At 38.2% G+C, this 20,825-nt stretch overlaps 1 protein-coding gene across 2 annotated transcripts in view; it reads left to right on the top strand.

The window, feature by feature from the left end:
- Positions 1-20,825, top strand: part of CA10 (carbonic anhydrase 10) — a 715,328-nt gene that overhangs the window by 562,974 nt on the left and 131,529 nt on the right. The gene's annotated exons all lie outside the window — the stretch shown is intronic.

The following is a 20,825-nucleotide window of genomic DNA, read 5'->3' on the forward strand; positions in this document are numbered from 1 at the left end:
CATTTTGTATGCCCTGTAGGAATTTGGAGGCTGTGGGTAAAAGGGGTGCTGATGAGTAAATGTAGGATTAGTACTTAGGGGACTTTGACCCCAAACAACTGATGATGGCACAGAAGAAGCAGCCATATAGAAGTCTGATGTTTTTAGTAAAGTAGAAAGAATGAGTCTAGGTCGTTATTGCCAACCCTCTCAACATGCCATTAAATTAATTGTTGTCACTTTGTTGATAAAGAGAAAGTGAGAAGGGAGGGTTGAGGGTTAGTGAGGACTAGAGAAAATGTCTAGTCTTCCATCTTACTGATCACATGCCTTTGTTCTTAACATTATGGGGTGCTAATAATATCAGACCAAGGGTCAGAGAGCATCAGTAGTGTTTTCTTTCTTCAGCCTGTATCTTCCAACATAGCATAACTCTCTAAGATTTAATAATTGCAGCTTCTATGTTATTGCAAAATGAAATTTTAAAAATGCCAAGTCACACTGAGTATATACCATGTCACCATTCAAAATTAAGCAGTTGAAAATTCCCAGATTCATTTGCCTTGATATATCGATAAACTTCCTCTGAAACAAAGCTAATCGTCTCAATGGTGCAGATTTAATTGCTAGTTGGTTGACAGATAATAAAAAAAGCTACAGATTAAAATATGAACTAATTACTGTATTCAATTCCATTTACTTGATTTCATGTTCCATTAATTTTTTGCATCATTTGTGGTAGAAGCCCTAGATTTATATTCCCCTCTCCCCTAGTGAGTTATGCCGTTGAGTTGTCTGTGGCATGCCCATGTTCCAAATGGGTTGGAAAGGGCAAAATTCTGGCCAATAAATATTTAGCAGGAACAGGCTAGCATACGGTAAGTGAAGGTAATTATACATTTTCAAATACTATACACAACAAGTGTATATAAATCTATCCAGATATCAGCAATGCCAAGACCTCATGACTATTCATTGGATTTCCTTATTAGATCCATAGGAAACAGTTCACTGGATCTAGTGAAGGTGATGGTAGGAACCCAGGGAACAGTCTAGTACAAGGATCTGCAACCTACCTTTTGAGGGCCAAATTGGGGACATATGTTTGTACTGTATGGGAGCTAAGAAATTCTTTTTACATTTTTAAATACAATAAAACTTTATTTAAAAATGTAAAAAGCATTACTAACTTCCACCACAAATACAGACAGCCCAGTGGATTTGGCCTATGAACCCTGGTTTGCCAAACACCTGGCCTAGTGTAGTGGGAGCCCTCACAATTAGGTTTATAGACTCATAGAACTACATCTAGAAGGGACCCCAAAATTCATCAAAATAATGCCTTCATTTTACATTTGGGGACACTGAGTCCCAGTGAAGTAAAGTGAGTTGGCCAAAATCACAGGCTCAAATTAACAGAGCAAGGATTCAAAACTGGGTCTTCTTGTTCCAAATCCATTACTCTTTTCACTCCTGAACTAGGCTCTGCTCCTCATTACCAGTACGAATTGAGTAAAGTCATCTCTATCTGAGATTGTTCCATTCTTTGTGAAATGAGGGATTTGGACTAGAGATTCCTCCCAATCCTAACATTCTAGGCTCTCCACTCAATAGAAACCTATTCTACCATCATCCTAACAATAAGGTGAGGTAGAGGTATATTTCTCCACATGGCATTATAGCACTATCCAGTGTGACTTTTGTGCCCTCACTTGTCTCCCAAGGACTGTCTTTTATTCACTAACAGCCCTGCTTTCTTAGTTTATATCAACACATTGCCACAGAGTTGGACAGCCCACTTGAAGTCATACATATGTGTGAAGTTTTTTCTCTTCTTTAAATAGATATATACATATATATTAAACCTCCGCAAAATTTGAGAAACTGTATCAGCTCGTCTTGAAGGTTGGCTCTGGTTTTAAAGGAACCTTAGTGAATGCATTTTCTCTCCTTGAAACTATTTGCTGAACTCCAAATTTCTAAAATCAGCCCTGTGAGTGAATCCTGCAGGAGCTCTTTGGCAAAATGAGCTTAGCCAGGAGGTTTTAAATTATAAACCAGTCTGGGAGGAGATGGAAGGGAGAAAGGGAAGCCCAGCAATCACCAGTTATAGGATCAGCAGTAGGGAACTTGTGTGATGGTTTTTCAAAGAAAATAATTTTTCTGCTCCAGGAAATACTGCTTGTGTGAGGGTGCCAAATGAGCCTCCTAGGGTAGCTGCCAATTTTTCATTGGGTCATAGATTGATAGAATGTCAGAGTTGGGAGCACCCTTAGAGATCATCTAGTACAACCTACCCCCCCTCCATTTTGCAAATGGGAGAACTGGGGCCTAAAGATGAGAAACAGCTTGTCCAAGGCAACATAATGACAAAATGAGAACTCAGGTCTCCTGAATGCCCATCTAACACTTCTGAAAGCTCATCTGTGGGGCTAAGTAAGTATCCTCTACATTTATTTTACCTCCCTTTTTGGAGCGATTTTTTCCCCCATCACTTGCATACAAGAGTTAGTTCCAACCAATAATATCATGATTGAGTCTGTGAGGCTTTCTACTGTGCTCAGTAACCACCTTCCCAAATACACTTGCACACACACACGCACACACACACACACACACACACACTCACAAAAGAAAACAGAATTATTTCCATCTATTATTATACTTCTAACCAATCACCCTCTATGATGGCATTCCTTGGAAATGTTGTAACAATGGAGATGCACTATGGTAGAAAATGCAAGGACAGGAAAGAGCAAAACCACATATTTATTTACTGCAAGAAGCCCTATGATGTTTTTCCTTAGAGGCAACCAAAGGAATGATAACAACAGAAACACGTCGTGCATGTATACATATATGTGTATGTATGTGTATATGAAATATAGACATGCTATATATGTGCATATACACATAGTTTGAGAGCTTATATGTATACATAGACATAGACATATATATTATGTAGAAGTAATTTCCTCCCTTACAGTAAGCTTGTATCAAAGGTCAGGGGCCATAAAACCTAGAACTATCATACGTATGTAGGAATACAAATACACACATATCCACACTATACTTCTATAGTAAATATTATACCATTTTATAATAGTAATATATAGTATATAATAGTAAATTTTTTAGTTGTTCATTGTTTAGTCATTTTTCAGTCACATCTGACACTTCGTGACCCCTTTTGAGGTTTTCTTAGACAAGATTCTGGAGTAGCTTGCTATTTCCTTCTCCAGCTCATTTTGTAGGTGAGAAAAGTGAGGTAAACAGGATTGAATGACTTGCCCAGGGTCACACAGCTAGTAAGCATCTGGGGCTGGATTTGAACTCAGGTCTTCTTAACTCTAAGACTCAGGTCTTCTAACTCTAAATACTGCTCCATTTTGTCATTAGAATCAACCAAATTTATCAACTGAATGTATTGGGAAGGCATTATTGCCCGAGAGGGAATAGTTAAAGATAACTCTACTGTTGGCAACCTGGGTAACCAGAAGAATCGTGTTATCCTTGAAGGATATAAGGAAATTAGGAAGAGTGTGGGCTTTGATGAAAAAGACACTGAATTCCATTTTGGACATGTTGATATTAATGTCTAGGGAAATGTCTAGTGAGCAGCTGGTGATGTAGAATTGGAGCTGGGTAGAAATATAAAGGCATGATATGCATATCTGAGAGTAATCTACATAGAAATTGTAATTGAAGCAAAGGTAACAGATAAGAATCTGAGAGAGTATACAGAGAGACAAGAGGGCCCAGGGCAGAGCCCCATGGCAGAGTCATGGAAAGTCAATGGACAAGGGTGATGTTCTAGCAAATGAGTTATCAGACAAATGGAAGGAGAATTGGGAAGAGAACAATGTCACAAAACCCCAGGGAATAGGAAAAATCAAAAAAGATCAAAATGGTAAAAAGAAACAAAATGTCAAATGTTGCAATCAAGCAGGATGAGGACTAATTCCGTATTATAATATAGAATACCATTGGGGGAAGAGCAGATCAGTTTTCCTGCATGTGGTCATACAGTTGTTGCTGGTACTCAGAGACTCAGAGTGCATTGAAGATCTATGGAAAAGAATCCCAAGAGATGAAAAATCTTGGATGAACTGCTATCAGCAACCAGTATGAATCAGAGATAGGATGTGAACCCTGGTCTTCTTGACTTAAAGAAGCAAAAACAATTAAAACTGCTCAACCAGTAGATATCTGATACTTCAGAAAGACTATTAACCTGTAGGTATTTCCATTTCCTACAAGTTTTAGACAATAACCTAGACTATTTCCTTGGGTAAATTGATTCCCCTCCTACACTATATTTCTTCATCTGTCATTCAGAAAACAGGCACTGTGGGATAACTGTAAAAAAATACTGTCTTAGGAGCCAGGAGACTTGTGTTCTGGTCCTATCTGTGCCACTTAGCTAAGTGAGTGACTTTGTCTAAGTCAGTTTACTTCTCTGGGCCTCACTTTACTCATGTGTAAAATGAGAAAGTATCTTAGACTCAGAATCAGGAAGCCCCAAGTACCAGGAAGACATCTTTTCCTTATCTGTAAAATGAAGGGGTAAGGGCAGCTAGATGGCGCAGTTCCAGGCCTGAGGTCAGAAAGACTCATGTTCGTGAGTTCAAATCTGTCCTCAGACACTTACTAGCTATGTGACCCTGGGCGAGTCACTTAACCCTGCTTGCTTTAGTTTCCTCATCTGTAAAATGAGCTGGAGAAGGAAAAGACAAACCACTCCAGTATCTTTGCCAAGAAAACCCCAAAAGGGGTCACAAAGACTCTGAAATGACTGAACAACAACAACAACAAACTGAAGGGGATAGCCTTTAAAGTTTCCTCTGGTTGTCTTCTGATTCCATGACCATGTGACTTCTAAGGACCCTTCCAGCTTTAATGAAGGTAGAATATTTCTACTTAGTTGTATGATCCCATATAAACATTGATTTGTGAAGTCAGCATTCTTTCCAGTCAAAAGTGTTGATCTGTTGTATGATCTATATCCTACCCTGGAGGTATTCCCAGTAAGGCCATATAAGCTTCAGAAATTGTCACTATTGTATTGTGTTAATTAAAAGTCTTAGTTTCCCAAAGCAATAGATTTAACATCCAAGACATTGAGGGAGGGGATGGTTATTCATTTCTAAAAAAGAGAATTTGTATGAAGTGTTGCTCCTCATATCAGTGCCCAGCCTGTTGAAACTACTGTCACACACACACACACAGGCGTAAACATCAGAGTTATAACCAAGGATATATTTTCACTTCAGAGATATATACAATTGTAAAGATAGAGTCATTTTGGGCACCAGACTTCAAAGACAAGCTACTGAAAGTAGTTGTAGATGAGGACAAAGGTGAGTAAAGAATCAAGACATGAAACATAGATATGACAGGAGCCAACTCCTACTGGTTGATTGTTAAATTTTCAGTATAAGCATGAGAATCAATAAATGCCACAAATCAGGAATTTATTATTTTGTTGGTTGTCCAGACTTTTAAAAAGTGATGTAGTAGCAATAATGGTGATTTGACTTGAAAGTGTATGGTAGGGGCAGCTAGGTGGCACAGTGGATAAAACACCAGCCTTGGATTCAGAAGGGCCTGAGTTCAAATCTGGCATCAGACACTTGACACTTACTAGCTGTGTGACCCTGGGCAAGTCATTTAACCCCCCTTGCCCCAACAAAAAAAAGAAGTGTATGGTACATGCATATTTTCATTGTGAGACATTAACCAGTATGCCCTTGGGAATGATGGTCATTTGAAAGAGATAGTAGCCCCTCTTGGGGATAAAGCATGCCCTCCCAGGCATCAGCAGTTTGAAGAAAGGTCCCCTTCACCCTGCTAGTTACAGCTAAGAAAAACACACAAACACAAATAAACATGTGCACAAACACATAAACACAAATATATAATATCAACATATACACATAAACATATATTAGTTCCATCTGGGGACACACTTTTCATTTTGCTTTTTCTCCTATGGTAAGAAATGAAATCATTTTATTCACTATGTGTCTGGTGATACTTGTAAGAAAGGGAAGACATGATAATCACCCATAACCAAGGCTTCTATTCAGTATCCAGTGGCCTTTGGGACTAGAACAGTAAGAACATCCTGTCCCTTATAGAATATGGAAATCCCCTTTAGAGCCTGTGTTTAAACTACTCTCCCATGGAACAAAGGTGGATGATTTCTGCTCAGAGGAGCAGTTGTAGGATTTGCTGTTTAAATCTGCAGGGTTTTAAAAACAATCCATAGCCAAATCTCTAGTGTCATTTATGAAATATTTATATCACTCAATTTACATTATTTTAATTTTCTTAGTGGTGTCTTTACTAGCTGGAGGGTGATTTTTCTCTAATTAAAGAGCAATTTACCTTCAAAGCATAAAAATAAAGCCTCCCATCACCCTGAATCCCTTGTCACTTTTTTTTTTTGCTTATGTTATTGCTGCTGCTCCTGCTGCCTCTACTTTTCAGAGTTTTCTCTTTTCTAAATCACATGGCTTCATGGCCTAGGAAGAGATAAAGCCACAGCTGGATTGGATCTGTTGTTCTGTGACAGTGAATCAGTAGCAGCACTGGGTCTTGCTTCTCTTACAAAATGTCCAGAGTACTTGGGAGTCTCATTTGTTTTTCCAAGAAGAATAGAAGGAGCTGACAACTTCTCTATCCATTTTCTAGATGGGACAGCCGTGCCACTGAGAAACAAGGAGTGATTCCCGTAGGGAGGGACCAATAATGCTTTTGCAAACAGCTGCTTTAGATGATCTCGAAAGTTCCTTCCACTTCGAAATCCTAAGATCCTGATCAACCGCTCTCCCCATCCCCAGTTTAGGCAAAATATTACCAGAGAGGGGCAGCTAGATGTCGCAGTGGATAGAGCACTGGCCCTGGATTCAGGAGTACCTGAGTTCAAATCCGGCCTCAGACACTTAACACTTACTAGCTGTGCGACCCTGGGCAAGTCACTTAACCCCAATTGCCTCACTGAAAAAAAAAAAAATATTACCAGAGAGGAAATTAAACATGGGGAGAATCTTCAGGACTACAAACAACCCCTGGTTTTTATTCCAAGAGTTTTTCACCATCTAAATTGTAAGATCTCAATAATGGCACACATCACTGAGTTTGCTGGTGTATACCATTCTTACTTCTTTTCTTTCTTTCTGACTTTTCTCTCTCTTCACTTTTCTCTGAATTCCCTACCAATGAATAACCTACTTCCTCCACAGCCTACCCACCTCCACTGTCAGAGAATGTTGGAAGGACCTAAGAGCCTACTTTACAAAATCCATTTCTAGATAAGAATTCTCCTGACAAAATTTTGGACAAATGGTCATCCATTCTTCACTCAAGATCCCATGTTAGTGATAGGAATCTTATCACCTCCCAAAGCAACCTCTTTCACATTTGAAAATATCAAACTGCTAGGAAGGTTTTCCTTATACCAAGTCTATAATCTGCTCTCTGCAATTTCGACCTCTTGTTCCTAGTTTTTCTTTGTTTTTTTTTTTTGTTTTTCCCTCAGGGAGCAGAACAAATATATTCCTTCTTCCATGTAACAGTCTTTCAAATACTTGTGAATAGCCATCATGTCCCTTCTAAATATTATAATTATGAAAGCTAAAATTTATATAGAATTTTAAGGTTTGCAAAGCACTTTACATGTGTTATCTCATTTGATCTAAATCTCTTCTTCATGCTGAATATTGTTATTTCTGCCAATATTCAAGGCCTTCACCATCTTACTTACTCTCTTCTAGACACTTTCCCTCACCTATCAGTGGCCTTCCTAAAATGGGGCACACAGAGCTAAATCCAAGGTTCCAGGTACAGTCTGATAAGAAGAAAGGATAGTTAGATCTTTAGCTCTCTTGTTATGAATACTGGTAAGTTTAATGAAGCCTTGGCATTATCTTTTTAGAGGATCTTGCTCATTCAACCTGTTGTGGGGAAAATTGGTGGGGATTGGGGTTGGGGTGTTGGGGTTTCTTAGGAATTCCTCTTTAGAGAATTACACCCTCTTGCACACAAATCCAATTAGAGTAAGTTAATATTTTATTTGGGTGCTAGAGAAAGGAAACCAAGAGAGAAGTCCTTGGACTTCTTCTCATGGGGAGAAGGCATGGCACAGAGGCATGGCTCTCTGAGATACCTATCTCCTGGAGCAGGAGACAGGAAAATACTTTTATAGAGGACCAATGGTAGTCCAATGGGATGATCATCTGACTGTGGAAACTTCCCTTATTGGGAGTGAACCCAAGGGAGGACCATCCCCAACTGGTGGTGGTTGGGGGAAGTTGGGCAAAAGGTGGCTCATATGTCTCGAGCCATCTCTGTCACCCTCATGCCACAAAGGCAGCAGCCATGCCCAATGGGCCTATCTCTCCTGCTTCAAGGTATGTCTCAAGGAGAAGACCCATGTCAGCTGGCTGGTCAAACTTCAATAGTACCACCCCATAACAAACCTACTCATTCCTACCTCACTGAATGAATCTCTCTCTCTCTTACAAAGATGAGTCACTTGTATCCCACAACTCTCTTCTCTATTCCTTGGAAGATTCTTGATCAATTTCAGGCATTGCATCATCCCCTAAATGGATTTGATTCCTTTAAATCATCCAATATGGGACATTATAAAAAGCTTTTTGAAAATCCAAGTTAATTGTCTCCACTGGGACTTCTTATGTTATTAACTTCCCTCAAAGAAGGCAAACAGGTGAGAAAACATAGAGATTTCTTTCACAGAGGCTAACTTTGTCTGAGCATTACAGGTGATATTCCTCATCCTTGGCACCACTTACTGGAGCTTTAATTAAAATAGAAGTTCAATTACAGTGTGCCTTTAATATCTTAGAAGTATTTAGAAATAGAATTAGAATGTTAACACTAGAATGAACCTCAGAAATCATCAAGTCTAATCCCCTTAACTGGGTTTTTAGGCCCTGCTTGTATGAGTCTGATTCTCTCATTGAAAAGAAAAATAATGTTTACTTTAGTTAAAAGCTAAGACTAAGAGTTTAGTTTACTGCTCCACTGGACCAGGCTTTCATTTACCTTTAGTTCCTTCTACCCTACTAAGGTTCCTGATGATCCTTTTTAAATGTTTATTACCCCCTCTAGATTTGTAAGAAAGAAAGAGTATATAGGGAGTAGAGAGCTCACTTCAAAGCCAGGAAGACCTAAGTCCTAGTCTTGCCTCTGATGTAGGAAAGTCACAACTTCTCAGTACCCTGGCTTCTCTCTGACTATTCATTGTAGAGATGTCAACTTCATTGGTAGAGGGAGTTAGCTCCTCATGCCCATGAAATCACAAGTCCAATCCATATCATTTACTAGGTGTAAGGTATTCCGATAAGGACTCAGGATACAAAAATTACCCTAAAGACCTTCCCTTCTATCAAAGGGGAATAATAGTTGCACCATTGCAACATAGCCAGTCCAATACCTGAGGCTCTTATCTTACATGTCAGTGGGAAGAACGTGGTTATGAAACCAAAGGACTTGAGCTCAAATCCCATTTCTGAAACTTAGTATCTGTTTGGCCTTAAGCAATTCACTTAATCTCCCAGGGCCTCAGTTTCCCTATCTGTAAAATGAGATGATTGGATTAGTTGGCCTCAGGGGTCTCTTCTAGGTTTAGATCTATGATCCTAAGGCAAAGACTGAGCCCAAAATAGTCTCATCCCCGAAGAAGCTTTCATTCTACTTTGAGATCCAACTACCCAAAACTCTTTAATTTCTTGATTTAGCCAAGGCATTTGTATTACTTGTGTAAAAGGAAGAGAACCAGACCAAGGACATACATGTTCATCTCATACATAGCCTTGTGTTACTACCAAGTAGAATAAGATAACCAAATCAATAGCCTAACAACTTGATTTAGGAGACAATGACTAAGAATACAGTAATACAGAGCTGAAAAATGAATGGAAAAAGAGAGGAATATAACACTGGGAGATTGATGAAGGTATGATTAGTGGGGACACAGTGACCAAGCTGTGATTGGGACATTTTAATAGGTCCTTCCAATTGAGTAGATATGTTCCATTTTCTTGCCTAGAGACAGAATTCTTTCCCATGGGATCAACAAAGTTTCTTCATCTTAGTCTAGTGTAACAGTGTTGTCTGTTAGGATTCCATTTTTACATACAAGGGAAAGGGTCTTCTAGACTACTACAGAAGAAGAGAAGTCCTCATTCCCTCCCCTCCAGCCCCACCTATCCAGTTATTCCCCTTTCTCTCAATGACTTGACCTGCTCCTTAGCTGCCTCCTTCAGTTCTTCTCCTATGGAAGGGTGCCTCATTTTGAAGAACAATAGAGTGAAGGGCCCTGAGAGCACCATAGCAAAATTCTGCCCGTTTACATACAGTCAGCCAACCTGCTTTTGAAGTGCTTTGTCTTTTTTAGCCTGGGAGATGGAGGACTGGATCTATACTTTTCTTTTTTTTTTTTGGTGAGGCATTTGGGGTCAAGTGACTTACTCAGGGTCACACAGCTAGTAAGTATCAAGTGCCTGAGGTCAGATTTGAATTCAGGTCCTCCTGACTCCAGGGCCGGTGCTCTATCCACTGCACCACCTAGCTGCCCTATTGGATATATATCTTCTTTACCCTGCTTTGGAAAGTTTATAAAATATGCCAATCAGTATGGATCTCTCTCATAGTTCAGAAGCCCCAGTAATTACTCCTTCCCTGAAAATTCAAATAGAGTCAATGTTTTCTGTCCCTTTCCCATCTATATACCTAGCATCATCACTTCCTCCTCTTCCCTCTGGCTTCCCTTTCACAAAAATGAAGCACCCAACTCCAAAGCAGTTATGATGCATCAAAGTCTTCTTAGGCAGAATTCATTCTAATGAAAGAGAAAGGCAAATACATTTTAACAACTAGGTAATTCTTGGAGTTAAAGTCTCCAGGACAAGGTGAGGAAGGAAGGAGGACTAGGCAAAATCACCAACAGTTAGCAAGTCCTCTGAAAGGGAAAATTCATCAGTATGCTCTAGACTTACTTCTATTTGGTTTCAAGCTACCCTGTTGCTGTTGATGAGTAGAGGCAGTTGCCACCTCTAAAACCCCATTCCACATCTCCAGTCTCCCACACCAGTCTTCTGTCTTCCTTTCAAAAATGAAAATAAAAGCAAATTTAAAGGAAGCACTCCATTCCAATTTCAGTTCTCACAGTATGTGGGATTATCAATTTCAAGGAACCCATCTGCCTCCTTAAGACTCACAGATCTGATATTGTCCATGGAATATGGGAAACCAAACAATTACTTTCTATCTAAAAGAATTTTGTCCGCGTTATCATTTGTCCTTGAGAGGAAGAACTACTAAACATTGCCCACAAGTCTCTGTAGTCAGTCACAAATACACATTAAGCACTTACTGCTTATTTTGAATATAACTTGCATTTTCTTTTCTGTATACATGTTGTATCCCCTTCAGTACTATGTAAGCTCTCTGAGAGCAAGGACTTTTTGATTTATGCCTTTATATCTCCTGAACCTAGAATGTAGTTGTTGTTCATTCATGTCCAACTGTTTGTGACACCCTTGTGAGGTTTTCTTGACAAAGATCCTGGAGTGGTTTGCCATTTCCTTCTCTAGTGAATTAATGCAAACAGAGGTTAAGTGACTTGCCCAAGGCTACACAGCTAGTAAGTGCCTGTAGCCCTATTTGAACTCTGGTCTTCCAGACTCCAGGCTGTCAAATGTAGTTTCCCTGATTATCTCTTTTAATTAGGTCTTTGCTTTTTGCTTTGTCTGGGTTCCTGATTACGTTGTTGTTGTTTTTCCAGTTGTATCTGATTCTTTGTTACCCCATTTGGAGTTTTCTTGGCAAAGATATTGGAGTGGTTTACCATTTCCTTCTCCAGTTCACTATATAGATGAGGAAACTGAGGCAAACAGGGTTAAGTGATTTTCCCAGGGTCACACAGCTAGTAGTGTCTAAGGCCATATTTGAACTCAAGAAGATGAGTATTCCTGATTCTAGGCCCACACTTCATCCACTGCACCACCTTGCTAGCTATCCATTATGTAGTAGGCCATATTAAAGTTTGCTCAATAAAACCGAACAGACAGAAAGCATCACAGACCCTTGTGCAAATCAGACTTCTTTCCTGAGTGTCTATTCACATTTCATTTCCTACTTTTGTCGTCTTTATTAAATAGATTTTATTGATATATTTTGTTTTTGCATTGCTTGCCTCTCCCTTTCTTCCCCATTTCCTCCCGGAGAGCCAATCCTTATAACAAAGAATTTTTTTTTTAAAGAAAGGAAAATAAAGTGCAGCAATACCAGTCAACACTATGAAAATAATCTGACATTTTATGCAATATCCCACACCTGTCAACCCCGACCTCTGCAAAGAAATGGGGGAAAGTATCTTCTATCACTTCTTTGGAGAAAAACTTATTCTTTATAATTTCACAGCATTCAATTTCAATTGTTTTGTGGTGGTTGTACTTTTCATTTATAATGGTGTAGGCATTGTGAATATTGTTTTCCTGACTTAACATGCCTCCTTTGCATTATTTCATCTTGCCATGAATCTCCATATTCATCATTTCTTACAGTACTGTAATATTCCATTACATTCATGTACCACAATTTGTTTAGCTATTCCCTGGTTGATAGTCATCTATTTTTTTTCCAGTTCTTTGCTACCACAGAAAATGCTGCTATTAATCTTTTGGTGAATATGGAGTCTTCCTTTGTCAATAATTTCCCTTAGTGGGAATAAGTCTAGTAATGGAATCTCTGGGTCAAAGGGTACAAATATTTTAGTCACTGTATTTGCATAATTCCTCGTTGTTTTTCAAAATTTCTGTACCAATTCATAGCTGCACCAGCATTGCATGAATATGCCTTTCTTCAACCCTTACAATACTGGCTATTTCTTTTGCCATCTTTATTTGCTAATTTACTTAGTGTAAGATGAAATCTCAGGGTTGTTATGATTTGTTTCTCTCATTATTAATTGTTTCATATGGTTGGGGCTTTTTCTTTCATTAATTCTAAGTTTAACCTAATTAAATGAAAATTTCCATATATATAGTACAACAGAAAAAAGAGGCCATATAGTTATTAATAGTTTGCAGTTCTTTGAGGATTATTTGTGTATATCTTTTGATTCTCTATGTATCGAAGAATAGTTTTTGATGATATATTTCTATAAGTTGACTATATATAGATGTTATCAAACCCTTATCAGATATATTTGATATAAAGATATTTTCCCCATTCAGCTTCTCTTATATTAGAGGCATTGTACAAAATCTTTTCAATTTCATGACATCCAAATGATCAATTTTCTCTTTTTATATTTTCTCTGTACCTTCTTTAGTTATCTCTCATCCATAGTTATGAAAAGCAAATAATCTACTTCTCTTCTATTTTTATGATGTAATTTTTAATATTCAGGTAATATATCCCAGTAAATTTTGTTATTTTTGGTCTAACTTTATAAAGTATCTCTTTGGTGGTTTGATTGGTATGACTAAGTCTGTAAATTAACTTCAGTAGTATTGTCATTTTAATTATATTGACATGGCACTGACAATTCCTCCAGCTCTTTAGGTTGCTCTTTATTTTTAGCAGAATTGTAGAGTTGAATTTTTGGTAAACTGATTCCTAAATACTTTATGCACTTTTAGTTATTTTGAATGAGGCATGTTTTTCTATCATTGCTTTTTGGATTCTGTTACTATTATATAGGAATGTAGTTGATTTTTTTAAAACATGCTTTTATTTTATTTTTTTGGTGAGGCAATTGGGGTTAAGTGACTTGCCCAGGGTCACACAGCTAGTAAGTGTTACGTGTCTGAGGCTGGATTTGAACTCAAGTTCTCCTGAATCCAAGGCCAGTGCTCTATCTACTGTGCCACCTAGTGTAGTTGATTTTTGAGTTTAAATAGCATGCCACTTTTTGCTAAAGCTCTTTTCTCTAGGTTTTTCTGATTCCCTAAAACCTTCATGTCATAGAAAATCAGGCGTAGTCTTTCTTTTTTCCTCTGCCAATATTTATGCATTTCATATATTTCGCTTATATTTGCTAAAATTTCTAGAACTATATCAAATAATAACATGGAAAGGGTAAATCCTTGCTTTGCTCCTATATTTATTCAGAAAGTTTCTAATGTTTCCCATTAAAAATCAAGCTTGCGGGGCAGCTAGGTGGCACAGTGGATAAAGCACCAGCCCTGGATTCAGGAGGACCTGAGTTCAAATCCGGTCTCAGACACTTGACCCTTACTAGCTGTGTGGCCCTGGGCAAGTCACTTAACCCTCATTGCCCTGAAAAAAAAAAATCAAGCTTGCTTTTGGTTTTGGATAGATTGATTTCTATCGTATTAGAAAAAGATCCATTATGACTATATTTTGTAGGGGTTTGGGGCCTACATGGTTGTTATATTTTTTCAAAGTCTTTTGCATCTACTGAGATGACCATGTGATTTGGGATATTTTTATTTATAATGTCCTGGCTTATCTTTCTATTATTATTAGAAATTGAACTTGGTCATAATGAATGACTTCCTGGATAAACTGATGTATTCTTTTTGACTGATTTTTAATCTTTCTCTCTTCTTAACTCTGAGCAAATGACTAGATAAAACCTCAGATTTAGCCATACTTTCCAAGGTTTCTCTCAGTGGCTTTAAGAAGGTAGTTGTTTTCGGAAGTTTCATCTTAAGAGGATGGAAGGAAGTATAAAATCAGTAGAATTTTGTCCATTAAAGCCAATTTAAAACATGTGGAGACTTTTTTCTCCCTTGCTGATATTACTTTGAAAACTCTAGCCAAAAATGAAGGGAAAGGTCTTTCTTCTGAAAAATTAGAACTGAAAACAGATTTACTTTTTCCCTTCTACCCCCTGGCTGTCATCTGTTATTTGACTTTTCTAGGAAAGATTCTCTCCCTTCCCATATATGTTGTAGGTTAGGGTGAAATGGTCAATGAATGAAGGAGGTAAAGAAGAAGTGAGTAAGGTCATGCTTGGTATAGATTGTGGCAACCGGAACAAGTAACTTAATCTTCCTGGGCCCCAGTATCCACATCTATAAAAGGAGTAGGTTGAGCTAGATAACCCCTTACTGAAGGATCATAGACTGAGAACTGGAAAGGATTTTTTAGGCCATTTGGTCCAAACCCTTCATTTTACACATGAGGAAACTGAGATCCAGGGAGATTACGTTACTTATTCAAGGAATTGGGTTTTATCAGATCCTTATAGAGGAGGTAAGTTTTGGGAAACAGAGAGGTGGGGCCAACAGCATGCCAGGTCAAAGAAACAGCCTTAATGGTGGCATTGGGCACTATATAAAGTGCTATTGTAATCAGGGTATAGAACTTAGACACAACATAGCACCTGCCTTCAGGGAATTTCCTTGCTCATCCAAAGGAACAATTGGAGTAATAAATCGTATAAATCAGTGAGAGGGGAAGAAAGAAGAAATAAAGGGGAAACCAGATGTTAGGTTGGGGAGAAGACACACATGTTGATAATCAGTAAACTGTTAAGGGCTAAAATTCTAGCTAAACTGTCTAAAATATCTAATGAGTGGTCGCCAATAAATTATAAGCTTTAGCAAGAGTTAGACTTTTAAGCATTTATTAAGGAGAATAAGAATTTGGTAAAGAGAGAGAAAAAGGCCTAGATTCTATCTATTAAAGGGAGAGCACATTTCTAGCTCCCTTCTCCGCCAGAGTCCAGAGGAAAGAGCCCCGAGACTCCGCGCCAGTCTCTTCCTTCCTCCTCCCACTAGTCCGCGTCACTTCCTGATACCAAAGACAAGACTCCTGGTCTTGCCCTCAAAGACCTTCGCTTCATGGGCAGAACTCTTCTACAGTTAGTATCCAGCAGGTGGCGTTATTCCAATCGTTACAGTCCCCCCTGTTGTTCCTCAAGAACAAAATGTTTCCTTGACGGAACAGTAAAAAGAATATAATAACTATTGATAACTAATAATACTGTGAACAACAATATAGAAAAGGAAGAGAGGAAAGTTTTGTCCAGAGGGGCGATTTTTTTTGTCCTCATGAACTGACGCTTTGACATTAGTCTTGCAAAGGGAGGGCCTCTGCAGAGAATACATATTACAGATGGTGTATATTATAACAGAAAGAGAAAAAAAACCAACAAAAAGAACAAATCAAAACTGTTCATTTAAAGTCTCTGAAAGTCTTTTCTCAGATGTCCTCTAGGTGTAGTCGTAGAATGGAAGTCTCTTCAGGGGTTGATGTGTGGATGCTGGTAATCAGCCAGGAAAATTTCCTACAAAATTGAGCTTAACACAACTTTAAAATAGCTTTGTCAATAATCAAATCAAACAATGAAAGTTCTCAAAAACATGTCTAAGGAATTCAGACTCTTAGTTGTTACACATGAAACATATAATAAAACAAAAATTGAAACATTCTTTAAAATTACAATATTACTATAGTCCCCCCTTATGGAGAGTAATTGAGAAGACAATTGCTGCGATATTAATTATTAAAAATAATTTTTTATCTTTGTTTCATCACTTTTGGCATCATCTGCTAATTATCCTCATGCCATATAGAGAAATTAGAAATCTAATATAATTGGTAACAGGTGGTCAAGGCCAAATTCAACACTGTTATTTATCATGACACCTGAGATAATTATGGGGGTTACCATAAAAGAACAGAGAAATGATGGATATGAGCCATTCCCACACTTGAGCAATATGTACTGTCCATGCAGTATGCCAGGCTTAAAAATAGGTGGATGGAATAATGTCCATGCCACCGAACATATTGGAGGAAACTGAGTCAGACTTAATCAGATGCATGGGATTGAGATGTCCATGGCATCAGGCATATAGGAGGGAGCATAGAAGCCAGGTGTAGGAGTGAGATGGGTGGGATGAATACTTCCAGCCATCTGTACAATATTGTGGGGGAAAATAAAATAAACATATATAACCAAGAGAATCCAACCTACAACATTAGTCAAAAGCTGTTCCCTCGGCCATACTTAACTTCGTGCATGTCTCCCTCATGTAAACAGTCAATGTCTGCTCTTTGCATGTATTCCTCTTGTGATTGGATTGGCATCTTGCCAACCTGGCATCTGATAACTCAGAATAAAGGCAATTAATGTCATAAATGATAAGTTCCATAATCCAAGTTCTCATAGGATTTAAAAATTGAGGATAATAAATGATTGCAAAAAATGTGAATACTATCTTGACTCAGAACACAATATATAATTATGCAACAATTTCAAATAATACCCCTTTTTTTTACTTAGTATACAATTACTTTTGTGAAAAATCAGAACATACCTTAAATACAAGTTAAAGCACCACAGAAATCTCAAAGAAAACTTTTACAAATGTTCCCTCTTTTTTTTTTTTTTTTGGAATATGCTTATCAAAACTAATACTTCTAGAATCAATTTACACTTGCCATGGCAAACAATTTGCCAGGGAAATGCTTTAAAGAGTTTGATCAAATAATCAGTTGAGAAAAAATAACAAAAACAAACAACTCAGAATATGGGAGCACAATACTCCTAGAATTAACATTGTATAATAAAATCAAAACCATCTTGCACAGTTTCAAAAATTAGATAGACAAATGAATAGAAGAAAATACACATGGAACAATAAAATACAGTGAAATTCAAACTAAGGAAATCTAAATGAATATGAACTTAATATCAATAAGAGTATTATAAATATAAACTTGATCACATGTCTATAAAAAAGCTTTTACAAATATTCTCCTTGTTTTAGAAACTAAGTATAAGACACAATCTCAAAAGCATTTAAAATCTCTATGAAAATAAACCCATACCATTAATTTCAAAATGTATATGTAATAGCATAGAAATCCTATGTAACCTCTGAACTGATACTATTAATAATCTGAGTGAATTTAGAACACTTTTGATTCCGATATCTAAAATCCCCATACTCATATCAATACCTTGCTGCTTACTTCTACATTTCTGTAAAAATATATACCCTTCCATGGCAAAGAAGACGCGAGTCTGAACTATGTTGATGATTGTCATTCTTATTCGGCTTAAGTTTTTCTCTTTAACCCCTCTATATTGTCTGTCAGTCTTTCACCATACAAAATGCTTTATAGATTACTAATTAAAGACAAAAGCAGGTTAGCAAAATTATGAACAAATCGAGCATATCTGGAATTTAAAGGGTTTTCAAAGGTTGTCTCAGAAGCACAGCCAGGCCGGGGAAGGGCTGAGCCTGAAGCGCAAATGCAGGTAGAAAAAGTTGAGCATGGCGCATCAGATCTCTGGACTTCCCAGGCAGGGGAAGGCCCTATGGGCTTGGCCATGGGAGGAGTAGAGGGTGGGGTCTGGAGAGGAGGGGAGGGACCAGAGCAATAGAATCAGACTTGATTTTGAACTCAGGCCTGGATTCCCTCTTCCCCCCACTTTGCCTCCAGGTGCTAGGGGATTAAAAGCTTCTAGAGGGTGGGTCATTGCCTCCAGGCATGCAAAATTAAAGCAACAATTACTGTTAGAACTGGGAAAAGCTGCGGGAATCTCTTCAGGTTTCTCTGAAAAAGCATGGTTGGGAGAGGGAGAGATATTTCCTTGTGTGAGTAAGTTGCTGGCTCTTTTAACAAAAATAAAAAGAAAAATAGAAAATCCACAAAAACAAAGCATTAACATGATCTTATCTCCCATTTGTCTGGTTAAACAGACTAAAAACAAAAATAGGGTAATTAGGGAGTTTAAAAGGTCCATTCGAAAAAATTTAAAGGGAAAACACCTGGCAATTCAGCAGTACTTAAGATTTAGGTTAGGGTAGGGGAATTTCTTACCCAACCAGAAGCTCAGAAGTGAGGTTCAGCTTTCCCTCTTCGTGGTCAGCATCTGTTAAGGGCTAAAATTCTAGCTAAACTGTCTAAAATATCTAATGAGTGGTCGCCAATAAATTATAAGCTTTAGCAAGAGTTTGACTTTTAAGCATTTATTAAGGAGAATAAGAATTTGGTAAAGAGAGAGAAAAAGGCCTAGATTTCTATCTATTAAAGGGAGAGCACATTTCTAGCTCCCTTCTCCGCCAGAGTCCAGAGGAAAGAGCCCCGAGACTCCGCGCCAGTCTCTTCCTTCCTCCTCCCACTAGTCCGCGTCACTTCCTGATACCAAAGACAAGACTCCTGGTCTTGCCCTCAAAGACCTTCGCTTCATGGGCAGAACTCTTCTACAGTTAGTATCCAGCAGGTGGCGTTATTCCAATCGTTACAAAACCAAAAGTATCTTCTTGAGTGCCCAGAATAATTATCACTCATTTCTATTGCACTCTAAAGTTTACAGAATACTTTCTCCACACACAAAAAAACACTTATCAAATAAGGCAGTATTATTATCCCTATTTTTTATAGATGAGGAAGCTGAGAACTAAAGAGATGAAATGACTTTTCAAAGTCACATACTTAGTGAAGTGTTGGATCCAGGATTCAAACCCAGCTCCCTTTACTTCAAGTCCAGCACAGTCTCTAGTACCCTGCTTGTACCCAGAAACATGCTAGACACTCCTAACTTGAGGGGATATGAAAACAGTACAGATATGACTCCTGAAGTCAAGGAACTTTCTAGGAGGAAGACTTCCCTAGGGAGAGAGACCACCTATCATCTTTGTCAACTTGTTGGCATTTCCTTCACTGAAAATGACAGCGCCTTCCCTGAAACGTTAAGTCATGCTTGGAAAGATGAAATATGTGTTTGAAATTCAAACAGAAAGAATAAGGCAAACAAATAAAACAAAATTGTCTCTTTCATTCTTCACAAAAGTCCTCCTCTAAAGTCTTCTTATGAAGAAAAGTAGCATTGTACACTATACAGAGTACTGGATTTGTAGTTGGGAATTTTGTTATTCAGTCATTTTAGTCATGTTCAACTCTTTGTAACCCCTTTAGGGTTTTCTTGACAAAGATAATGGAGTGGTTTGCCATTCTCCAGCTCATTTTATAGATAAGGAAACTGAGGCAAACTGGGTTAAGTGACTTGCCCAGGGTCACTCAGCTTGTATATATCTGAGGCCACATTTGAACTTAGGAAGATATCAACCTGACTTCAGGCTCAGCACTCTATCCACTGTACCACCCAGCTGCCCTGAAGTTGGGAATACTGGGTTAAAAATCGTACTTATAACACTGTGCAATCATATGTAAATCAGTTTAAGCTCTCTGAGTTTCAGTCTCCACATTCATAAATCAGTCTACTGATACCATCTTCATAGGCTTGTTGTGAAGTTTAAAGCACTTGAAAAAACTTTTAAGTATCTTAGAAATGCCAACTATTATTTGTAGTGTGGAGACCATCTTGACCATTCAAGGTTTACCAATTGAGTAGAAGCTATGGCAGAACCTCCTAGCTACAAAGGTTTTGAATACTGACTTGGTAGCATCTATTATTCCACTTAAGGTTCAGAAGAGCTTATTATTAAGAAGTTATTTATGAAGGCATTCCATAAAGGACTACCTCCTAAAATGTGGAAGGTTTATATGCTATATTGTTGGAGAAAATACCCACATGGATGACATCACAGATTTTCAATGTTCTTCATTGATAGTGTCTAAGTCAGCGGTGTCAAACACTCAGTCTAACAGGCTACATGTAATCCACAAACACTCCCAAGTGTGGCTAGAGCTAGATTAAAATGTAATGGGGTGGGGGGACAGTTAGGTGGCACAGTGGATAAAAGCACTGGCCCTGGATTCAGGAGGACCCTGAGTTCAAATCTGGCCTCAGACACTTGACACTTACTAGCTGTGTGACCCTGGGCAACGTCACTTAACCCCCACTTGCCCCCACCAAAAAA

The sequence above is a fragment of the Dromiciops gliroides genome, chromosome 4, assembly GCF_019393635.1.
Source record: "Dromiciops gliroides isolate mDroGli1 chromosome 4, mDroGli1.pri, whole genome shotgun sequence".
In the NCBI taxonomy this organism is placed as follows: Eukaryota; Metazoa; Chordata; class Mammalia; order Microbiotheria; family Microbiotheriidae; genus Dromiciops; species Dromiciops gliroides.